Source organism: Phragmites australis, chromosome 8 (assembly GCF_958298935.1).
Source record: "Phragmites australis chromosome 8, lpPhrAust1.1, whole genome shotgun sequence".
NCBI lineage: Eukaryota > Viridiplantae > Streptophyta > Magnoliopsida > Poales > Poaceae > Phragmites > Phragmites australis.
The window spans coordinates 7,345,704-7,357,334 of record NC_084928.1 but is presented as its reverse complement, the minus strand read 5'-3'; the positions used below and the strand labels follow the sequence as shown (position 1 = coordinate 7,357,334).

At 44.2% G+C, this 11,631-nt stretch overlaps 1 protein-coding gene across 2 annotated transcripts in view; it reads left to right on the top strand.

The window, feature by feature from the left end:
* Positions 1-675: 675 nt before the first annotated feature.
* LOC133926486 (uncharacterized) overlaps positions 676-11,631 on the top strand; it is a 53,203-nt gene continuing 42,247 nt past the window's right edge. The window contains exons 1-3 of one of the 2 annotated variants that reach the window (XR_009911111.1): positions 676-1,391; positions 1,541-2,045; positions 6,827-7,667. The gene's annotated coding sequence lies outside the window, so the exon portion shown is untranslated. Of the gene's footprint in view, positions 1,392-1,540; positions 2,046-6,826; positions 7,668-11,631 lie in introns of those variants that run through there. The other variant, XM_062372454.1, reaches the window with a different exon arrangement.

Genomic DNA, 11,631 nt, shown 5'->3' with positions numbered 1-11,631 from the left:
GAAAAGTGGAGAAATTAATATTTACATTATAGAAGTATGTTCATAGATTTTGTACGAGATGATTTTGAGATTTGCAAGATTTAGAGGGACTAAACTCATAAATTATGATTTGTTAATAATCATCGGATCATAAATATTGTACTATTTTCTTTTATAAGTTTTTCATAATAGTTTCTCATATAAGATTTTTAACGAAACAATATCAAAGCAAGCATTCATATATGTCATATTATTTTCTTACAATATTTCTCCCATTAGGTTTTTAAGGAGTTTTCTAATAACATATTAAGATTATTCTTCTCCTTATATTTTTCTCATAGGTTTTTGGAGGAGTTTTTATTACGTTATATACAGATGATAAAATTGATCAATGAGAAGTGTTATGGTTAACCAATTTACTAACTGCTCTTTGCCGTTATCGTTGTCTGTTGGAGATGGGTGTCTCCTCAAAGATAACTTCCATTCATTTGTCTTGTATAAATATACAATCAAAGCAGGGGCGGACTCAATGTTATAGGAGCGGGAACACTGGTCCCACTCATTTTTTAGTTTAGTGAATTGTAGATGTTTTTTTAACTCAGCGTTACTGTAGCTAACAGGCCCGCTGGATTTTTGGGCTGGGTCTGCCCATGAATCAAACAGTGTAATGGATAATGAATGATTTATCCTCTGTACCAAACAGTAATCGCCTACTAATCGGTCCGCGCTCCACGTCGGCACGTTTTGTTTGATGAGATTCGCCGCGTGCGACAAGGGAACTATCGGCTGCAGAGCAAACCATACTTTGAATTCCACACGAGAGAAGACAACGTCATGCAACACGAAGGACCTTTCTGTGGACATTCCAACTCTAGCTAAATTGTTCACCTCGCTGATCGATACTATCCTACGTGGGGCTCCAAGCCTGTAGCACGCAGGCACGGATGGAATCACGCTAGGTGTCTGATTGTTTAAAAAGAAAATTTTTGTTCTTTAGATATCCCAGAAGGATTTTCAGGACTGACAAAATCAACATTTTAAAACCCTACGAAGTCTCCTGAGATCCAAAAGGACGTACAAAGCCGCTGACGATGCCATATCATCCATGTACCTTGTAGTCTAAAAAGAGCTGTTCCAGCGCCGTGTGAATGGAAAGCCATGTTAAAAAAAAATAATTCAGAAACCATCCAGAGCAATCGGTTCAATCTCGAGTGCAAAAAAGCACTGCAACTTAGCTACTGCTACGTACCTCCTTACGTCATCGAAAGCAAGATTTAGAATTTATGAACGAAAATTTTGCCGTCAAGTTGCAGGAAATTTCTTCACAGGATAATTGGACCGGGCTGCCTGGAAATTTCTTCGATGATTTCTGACCGTGGAGACAGCATCAAGGAAAAGAAACACTTCGCTAGGTTGGCAACCACATTATCAAAAGCTCGACTTTCTCCCATTCCGACCGGCTCGTTTTTCACGCAGCCACGTCGATTCATTGACCATTTCGTGGGCTTATATACTATAAATACATGCTGCACACAATGTTCGAGTCCTCGTGAAATTTCAGGCTCCGACGACCTTCAGCAAGTTCACAGCGATGACCTCTCGCCACTGTTCATCGCGGAACCTGCAGTGCTCAGAGTTCAGGTTACAGTTGTGGTGTTGGATTGGTGATCGCCGGAGTTCAGACGAAGCGAGCTGGTGCGCGAGGGACATAGTTTGATATCTGCACGGTTAATTAAGTCATCTACAGCATGTGAGGGGTGCCAAATGCAAAGATCAAGATTGGCATTGGGGATTCTGGATTGGATGGAACGCAGGAACAGGTGCACCGATGATATTGGGAAGGAGGTGTCATCGTTCAGAGAGGAGGGACAAACGTGACTCTTCTGGACGCCGGCTGTGATGGACAGAGGACATGCCAAGGGAACGTCTCGCATGTGTTCTGGATATACGGTAGGCCTAGGGATCGATGGAGGTGGGATGCCGAGACTGGTGTTGGAGGCTCTGGCCTGGATGAATCTTGAGTCGAGGGAAAGAAGGGTTGAAGGCTGCGGTACATAAGGTTTCTGGTACGTAACACATGACTATTTTCACTTTGTTCTGAACGTTATCGATTTTGCACTCTTCTGCTAGCGTATTATTTCTTCCTTTTTCAATAACCATGTCTTGCCGATTTCTTGTAAGATTGCAACCACCATTCGCCTCCGATTGGATTAAAATCTACCCCACACCTTTTAATTCCTTAGCACATATGCCTTTACCTCTCAAAACCCTAGACTCCCAATCCGATCATCCCTCAGGCCGCCTCTACAACCTTGCCAGTGTCAACCCCGACTGAAAGGATCGGTGACATCCTAAGAGGGGGTGAATTATAACATTTAAAGTTATTTCGGTTTCAAAAACAACACAAGATAAATCTATATCAATTTTTATTTAAATATGCTCTAACTTTATCTAATGTATCTACTCTATTGATCAAAGCGATTACAACCAATCTAAGAAGGTAAATTGTAAGTAAGTAAATACGGAAACGTAAATAAAATAGAGAGAGTAAACTCGGCACAAGGATTTTTTTTCATGGTATCGATGGCATGAATGTCACCCCTAGTCCACGTTGGAGCTCCATAAAAGATATACTCCCAATCGACATCCAGTCACGGCCTTTGAGTCACCAAGTCACAAAGATAAGGCTTCCACCCAGATGAGTCACCAAGCCACCAAGGTAAAGTCTCACCACTAGCCTCTCTTCCGGTTCCTCGCCGTTGTGATCACTTCGAAGCTTGAGCCACAAAGGCAAGGGCCTCCGCGTCCCTTCACAATTGCCTTGCTGCCGTTTCACACCAAGTCGGAGGGTCAACAGACTTGCCAACGAGGCACTAAGACTTCAAGGTGCCGGCATACCAAAAGGTATATTGTGGGATCATTCCTTGATCCACTCTCTAGACAGCAATCACCTAGCAACTCACTCTCTAGGCCTATAAACACTAATCACTAACTAATCTTGTGCTTCATTGGATGATCACTTTAAGCACTTTGGTGGTTTGGATGTCTTCTCAGGTGTATATGAACTTCTCTAAAATTCAGCACACTCAAATGACTGAATGGAGGGGTATTTATAGCCTCAAACTCGCGTACTAGCCGTTAACCCAACGACTCTAAAAAGCTGGTAACACCGGATGATCCGGTGAGAACAGTAGTACTAACACCAGATCATCCAGTGAGTACACTCTCACAAACTAGCCGTTGGAACCCCACTCAAGCCTCTGTGAACACCGGATTATCCTGTGATGACTCACTGAACACCGGATAAATATATCGAATTATCCTATGTGCATATGTTCATTTTGATGCTCTCTAGAAATAATAGTACGGTGTGTTTATTTTATGAACACCGAATCATCCGGTGAGTATAGCAGAAAAAACTAGCCGTTGAAACCCACTCAGACTCATCTGTGAACACCAAATTATCCTGTGATAACTTATTAAATATTGTACAAATGCATCAGACTATCCTACGTGCATATCTTCATTTTGGAGCTCTCTTAAAATAATAGTCCAGTGTGTTTATTTTGTGAACACTAGATCATCCGGTGAGGCAAAAGATTCCGCTTCGAATTTTCTGTGAACAATGGACTATTTTTCATTATACTCACCGGATTATCCTATGTAGCACCAGACTAATTTTTGTGAGCACCGGACTATCCGGTCAGGCAAATTTTAGCAGAACAACGTTATATATTTTAGGCATAACTTTTTGCTTCGAACTCCGATTTTGATGATCTTTGGCTCTATGAAAAGCTTGTAAAGAGCTCTACAAGATTACACAGAAATCCATTCCATCTGATCTCATCAAAATTTATGGAACAAGTCTAATTCATTCCTCTCTTTATTCCGGCTTCGGTGACTTCTCTTTTGTTGCATCCATGAGACCTACTAAAGCATATACTTGATAAACATATTAGTCCCAATAATTATATTATCATTAATCACCAAAATCACAATCATAGCCTAATAAATCTATTTTTGCTACACCGGGTGAGACCTTCGACTATTGGCGCCGGATAGTCCAACCGCTCCTCCATTGGACCTCCTTTACCACCTGATGTCCACCCCCACCTCTCGCTCCTCCGTTGGACCTCTACCACCACCCGATGGGCTGAGACCGCTCCTTCACTCAATATATAACATCATCTCCATTATCCTAAACCCTAACCTCTAGTCCTCCACTACTAGGGGTGGTGACATACTTAGATATGTGGATATGCTCACACCCTTCTTGTAGTTTTGTTGCATGTGTTCATCCACTACGACTATGGTTCATTGCCCATGTTTATCATCTGCATCACTTGTAAAAAAAGGTCGCTACTAACTTGATGTGCACTTGCTCGAGTATAAGAGAGGTGATGATAGCAAATATAGGATACGCGATACACCAATAATTATCTACCGGTAGTTGTTGAACTTTGGTGGAAGCAACAAGCGGCCCCGAACGATATAAGGTGTATTTCCATTGTGGTGTGTTGAAAATGAGAAAAGGAGCGGCAACAAAGGCTCTAGGTGGTGACTCAACTCAATCGCTCTATTCTTCCACTCCCCCCCCCCCCCCCCCCCGCTTGAATAAGAGCGTTGGTATTTAAGTAAGTTTTTATGAGTAAATCTGTAATTGGTACGAAACAATGGGGCTCACATTTTTGCCAACCACGAACCGAGTTTAAAAGAACCGGACTGAACCGTTGGTTTGACAAAAAAAAAAAAAAACAGACTTGTGCATGATGAACAAACATTAGACCAGGACCAGTTGGACCGAATCCACTCCCTTAATTCTATGCGCCAAGTTTCAAACGTTGGAGCTAAGTTCATATGAGAAAATTGCCCGAGCCGTTGAGCTAACTAATTGGGTGATCAATGTTTCTTGAGTTCAACACAAAACCTCTTTGTGCATACTACCTACCATACGGTTGGATCGACTGGTGTAGCTATTAAATCTAGAGTCTGTTTGGTAGAGTTTCTATTGATTTAATTTTTTTTTGGAGGAAGTGATTTTTTAGGAAAAGTAATTTTATGGTTGAAAATGATTCTATAAGATAAATTCATAGAGTAAGTGATTCTGTAAGCGAAGTGAATCAGAGGTAGCTGATTTTTTAACTCCCAATATCTAGTTTAATTCATGGAATCACTCTAATGAAATCAACCTGAAAGCTAAAAACTGCAAACTAACTTTTTTACTGATCTCTCATTGATTACACTCTGAGAACTAGTGTAAAAACTCTAGCCAAACAAGTCCCTACTGTGCCCGTTCCATAGAAGATTTAGCTTTTTGGTGCATCGGATATGTGATTTTGGATTTATTATAAGCGTGGTTTAAATATTCAGTTGAAATGGAAATGATAATTTTCGTGAGAATACAAAATACAAGTAAACATGCTAAAACATTCTGCACTTTAACCACGGTTTGCTTGGTTGGAGGGAAAATACAAGGGGTTTGGGGGGTTTATCCCTGATTTGATCAGTGGGCATCAACCCTGCAACAGGACTTACGTCAATATACCATACAAGTTGCAGATTAACTTCCTGGTATTTTCCATATTGCTTGCGAAACAAGGAAGTCAGACTAAAGGTACACTGCATTGCTAGTCTGACCACTACTCCCTTGTCTGGCCTTTATTTTCTCATCTAAAAAAAACTCCCTTTCCTCTTCCATGTTGCTGGAGAACACACAACCAACTAGTTACAGCCTCCCATTCTAAAGCAGCAGCAATCATATTCTAGATTAAAATTTTATCGAATTTTTTGAATTTTAAAGAAGAACGAAATATCTAATTTTGGAATTTTTTTTCACTGACATGTAGGCCCCACAGAGCCGAGGGCAAAAATGACCGAAATTTCGGTAAAATTTCACGAATTTCAGTCTATTCATCGGTGAACGAAAAAAATTGTAAAATAAAATTGAAATCCTGATCAGATTAAATACATCGCTGTTTTAGTCTCTTCATAATTTGTTTTAGTTATTTTACGTTTCTTCTGCATTAAGGCTCCTCCTAGTGGTGGTTAGAGCCTAATATTGTTCGTATTATCACCGTTCCACGCCGAAGATTTGGACCGGACTGGTCGACGCCTGACTGAAATAGCCAATGGTTTGCGTTGCTTGTAGTGGTTTTCTTTTGTTTCCTTTTTAGGACAATATATATTATTTCTCTCGCTTGCTCTGTTTACCAAGTCCCACCTTAGACAGTGGAAAATGCACAATTATTTGTTTGGAGATAAATAGGGAACTCATGGTTATCAAGAGGGGGAAATTCAACAAACACTGTAAAAGCAATACATGCATAACCAAAATTTTCCAAGTATCAACAGGCACGTTCAATCGAGTGAGAAGGTAAACAAAAAATTACATCAGGCAACATACACAGTTTACAACACCAGCAGCAGAACAACAGTGACGGAGACTGAAAGGGTAATTCTACAGCGTGCTCATCGTGTACAGCACGGCGACGATTACCCAGCAGGATTAGCTCACAGCCTCAGGTCACGAGCAGTTAGTTTACTCCTTTCTTAATTACCGAGGCAAGCAGGAGCTCCCCACGAAGAGATCCTATGTCATGCGTCCGCTGACAGGTAAGCTAACTCCTTAATTAAATTATATATGTTATTTTGAAGAAATTAGCTCACATATCAGTAAGACGTCACGTGTGTCGTTACCTCGAAAGAATTAGCTCACATGTCAATGAGACACCACACGTGTGCCGTTACCTAGGAGGAACCACCAAGCATGTCGGTAGTACGATTATTTTGTCTGGCTTGCTGATGCGTATGCCCTCACCTCACTGATCGCCGCCCGGCGGCGAGCCAGCCAGGAACAGGAAGGCGACGAGCGGGACGGCAAGCGCTACAAGCAATGCGGACGCCGCGGTGCAAGCCAGAGTAGCGAGCTGCCTCGAAGCTCCCGGGGGCACGGCCGCCGGCGGGATGACGTGGAGGTACACGAGGATTACCCCCATGAGGTAGGCCGCCGGCAGGGTGACCAGCACGACGGCGACGGCCACGTCGAGGATGGGCCTCTGCGGGGAGATCCCATCGAGGAAATCAAGGATCGGCTTGAGGATGCAGGAGATGCCGAGCGTGACGGTGAGGGCGAGCTTGGCGGCGTCGGCGAGGGAAACCATCTGGTAGGTACCGGCCCTCGGCCTCGGGACAAGAGCAGAGTCACCGGTACCAAGCTGTCACAGTAGAAACAGAGAAGAGAAGCAAGCCCGCGTCCCAAGCTGTCACGGTTAGAGCAGAGCAAAGATGTCGGGAGAAGTGAGGCTGGAGAAGATGGCGAGATTACCTCGAGCTCGATTGATCTGCTCTCTTCGTCGAACCGCTTGCCTTTGGCCGTTCGCCGTTGTTTGGAGCAGGGGAGAGCAAAAGACGGAGAGAAGCAGAGGGCTGAGGCAAGGCAAGCGAGGCGAACGAGACGCCCTTATGTAATGCTCAATTTTACTGTTACCGCGCTGCCAATTTACCCAGGACCCTGCTAGCTTAGACCACGCCCTTATCCCGATTTTGATAGCAGCTTTCTAGAGTCCGGTCCTAGAAGAGCATATTGAGAGGGAGAGCGATCCAGCGGTGGACGACGTGTCCATGATACTACTAGGATGTAGTTTTCTTCAGCGTAATCACATTAGCTAAATTTTGCTCTCTTGAGCCAACCGGACCCAAAATTTTCGACGCGCTCCACGGTCCAGTCTTTCGGTGCGTTATACGCGGACGTTGTACGTTGTGCTCCGTTCACGTCGAATTTTCGAGGGAGAAAAAGATGCTCAACACAAGTGGCCACGAGCCAACGATGACCTGGACAACCCCTGCCGAAAGGCCACCTGTTCCCGGGCGGAGGCCACGCACGCGTATCTACTGTTCGGGCCGGCGACGCATCTGGCTGGCATATGATGAATCACACTGCCTTCGGACCTGAGACTCGCACCGTTCACATGTTTGCCTGTACTAATAACGTACTGTGAAAAAATCCCGACATTAATCAGAGAAACAGAAAACTAATGATGTACTCTCAGCCACCATCCCTCTCCCTTATTTATACATCCATTGTTTCTTCTCATTTACCTTGTGATTCTTTCTGACTAACTCTCTAACAAAAATCTTAATACAAATAAATAGTTCAGATAAACCGTGCATATGAAGAGCATGTAAAAAATTCGTGTTTATTAAGAACTCCTTGAAATTGGGAATAAGGATATACTCGAACAATATTTTATGATAAATCCAGAATTGCCTCGGTAACGTGAAAAAAAAAAGAAATGGGTGAAAGACATTTTGGCGATACCAAGTTATAGTGGATTATAATGGAGGAATAGTGCAGATACATAAAACATTACACGTTAAAACTTGACCTAATTCAGCAACTTGTAAGCAGGCAAGAAGTATATTAGATACCTATTATTTGTCATAGTTTAAATTGAAATAGTAAAATATTAGAATAATCATAAACGCTATCAACTAAAAAATGTATATACCTAGCCCGTGCGAGCGTTCACACGGGTTGTTTGAGTGTCTAGTCTAGTTCCTTAGGCCAATCAATATCAATCCGTAAAAAGTGATTCAAAATTATAATTACTACTTTATCCTATTTAAATCTAATTATTTATAAATTTATCACTTATTATATTTTCAATAGTACATTTATGATACTTATGATATATATAGATAATACCATAATACAAGAGATAATACAAGAGAATGGGTGGTTCACTTGAGGATCGAATGGCATTTTAGACTTGCATAGGTATAGAACAAAATCAAGTTCTTTGTTAATCGTTCGTTACTTGTGCACGCTAATGTAGGAGTTTCGCACACAATTGATAGACTCACATGGCAAGATTATTGAGGATCATCGTCATTTTGATAGCTTGTGTAATGTCGCAGTGTGCTACGGTACCATTGCTGCCAATGCTCTTACAGACCTTTGGTGCTGTATCATTCTGTTGGGAGAGTATAAGCATTGCATTTTCGCTACCAATCGATAGATCATCTAACTCATAGGCAGCGATACTGTTTGTCGCATGAGCAAAAGGAAGACATTTTTGAACGAACTGGTCTAGTATCATACGCTCATACCGGCAAACGATAAGATTTTTCAGGCAGGCACCATAACCAGCTATGTCTGTGAATCAGGAACCAGGGGTCTTCAAATCCCGAGGTCAAGCTAGCAATCCGCCACGAGACGTCATCCCGCGGGGTCACCTTCACGAGGTAAAAAAGACTAAGTCCCGGGAGAGGGCGCTCGGGGTCACGGTCAGTGGTCCTCGAGTACCCGGTTTCCCCGATGATCTGCGAAGACTAAAGTAACCAGGGAGAAAGTGCTTGGGGAGGGGAATAGTGACCTCCGAGCACCCAAGTCCCCCGACGACCAGGAGAACCGAGTACCGGAAGAGGTGTGCCCAGGGCTGCGAGCAGTAGCCCCCCGGGCACCCGAGTACCCCGAGGACTCAAGGAAGGTAGTTCCGAGAGAGAGTGCTCGGGGCTGCGAGCAGCGGCCCCCGAGCACTCGGTTCCCCAAAGTTCCGTACAGTCAAGTCCGGGAGAGAGTGCTCGGGCCATGAACAGTGGCCCCGGAGCACTCAGTTCCCCAAGGACCAAGAAAGGGCATTCTCGGGAGAGAGTGCTCGGGGAGGTGAACAGTGACCCCCGAGCACTCGGTTCCCCGACGACCCAGGAAGCCCCCCGTCAGTGGCTCCCACAGGGGCCCAGCGATGAGATGTCAGCCAGTGAAAGGCCCGAGGCCGCATTTAAGACCGCGCGTGGCCTGTCACCTCCAACTGCTCCCGCCATGCTCGGTGTCAGTTCCTATCATATTCTGGCAGAAGGGCATGGGGACATTTAATGCACGGGTCCCATCCCGTGCCATCCGGCGTGCCTCGGGATAGCATCGCGAGACCCGAGGTATTCCGTCTGCCGTGCTGCTGTGACAGGCGAACAATACCGGGCGGGCACGCCGGGCCGCTCTGCGGCTGCCCGGTGGGCCCTCTCCACGGTGCCCGTTGCCAGCGCCATCATGACGACTGAAGACCAGGTGTGGGGCGCGTTTTCAACCCCCGTCACTTCCCACAGAGGCTATGATGACACCTTTTCCATTTATGGCACCTTGGAACTCGTGCCCTCCCATTCGGGGCACGCTACCGCCGGCGGGTATTTAAAGCGACCGGCAGCACGGACAAAAAGAGGTCTGAAGTCTGAGGAGGCTGAAGGGTGAGTTAATTGGAGGGCAACGCTCGAACCCTCAGACAAGCGCACCCAGAGCCAACAGGCACACACAGATCGAATAACACCTTTGTACGAGCATAGAAACCGAAGAACAAGGAGCCCCAGGCTCCAGGATAGACAGACATTCTTGTAACTAGCACATTCCTGAGAGACATTCTCAAGACATTTATAGCATCCACACAGGAGTAGGGTGTTACGCGTAGTGCGACCCGAACCTGTCTAAAAACCCCCCAACGCATTTACTCTTTTCTGCATTAGATCATTCCACCCCACCTGCCATCGCATTTACATCCATTTATTTCTCCAGCAAACTTATTCAGAATCATCCCCCCGGCCGAATCTCTAAAAAGGGGTCCCTCAGGATCCCTGCGATAGGAGCTAACCCTCCGACAAGCTAGCTTTCTAGGAATTCATGTGAAATACACTTAATTATTCTTTTAAAAAATATACGAGAAGATACACCTATTCGATCCACATGTATGTTAGGATCGATTTTATCATACATATGGTAACATTATAAGTGATATATAGTTTTATCTCGAACAAAATAACTTTATTGAAATAAATACCAGAATTTTGAACAGCAGCGGAAGAACACGAGAACACTCCAATGAGACTTCAGGGCACACCATAGGCAATTGACTGGGGGCAACGCGACTTAGGACGCTCCATCTTCATTGTAGTCTTTAGCTTCCTTGATCTCTGTGTAGTCTTCTCAAACTGAGCAGCATTTATTATTAGAAATAGCAAGTATAAATACATATCGTACTCCGCAAGTGTGGGAAAGCATGACACGAGGGCTTGAGACAAGAAAGATTTGACTCATGATTACTGCAACTGTGTCATCCTAACCTAGGACCCAAAAAGGTATAGCAGTCCTATTTACTATGTGTGACGACACTGACTTCACAAGAATAACTCATCGGATTCCATCCGACTACCAAACTCACCAGATATTCCATATCCGCTACCAACTTATCGGGTTACCACCACACGACTACCAAAACCAACTATCCAAGATCCTCGATCCCAGCTAATCAAGAAGAAGTTCAAGCCGCTCTTGATCATGAGCACAACTGATCGATCAGTTTTATACTATGCAGAGTTTGCACACTTTACTCACGAGTCATGATTTCACCACCCGCATTACCAAGTGACAGTCTCCATACTGTCGTGTTGATCAAGCACTTGCACATTTCCTATGCTGTGCTACCAGGAGATCACTACAAGGCCCTTACAAAGCTCTTGCTGACCCGTAAGCACCCACTAAAATTTCATCGTTAACAGTGATTCCATCACTACAGAGGTCCCCTCTTGTGTCACTCAATAGTCCACTAGTGCCTACAGAATCAGAGGGGTGGCTAATTAATTGGTCAGACCATACCCATATAAGTCTCG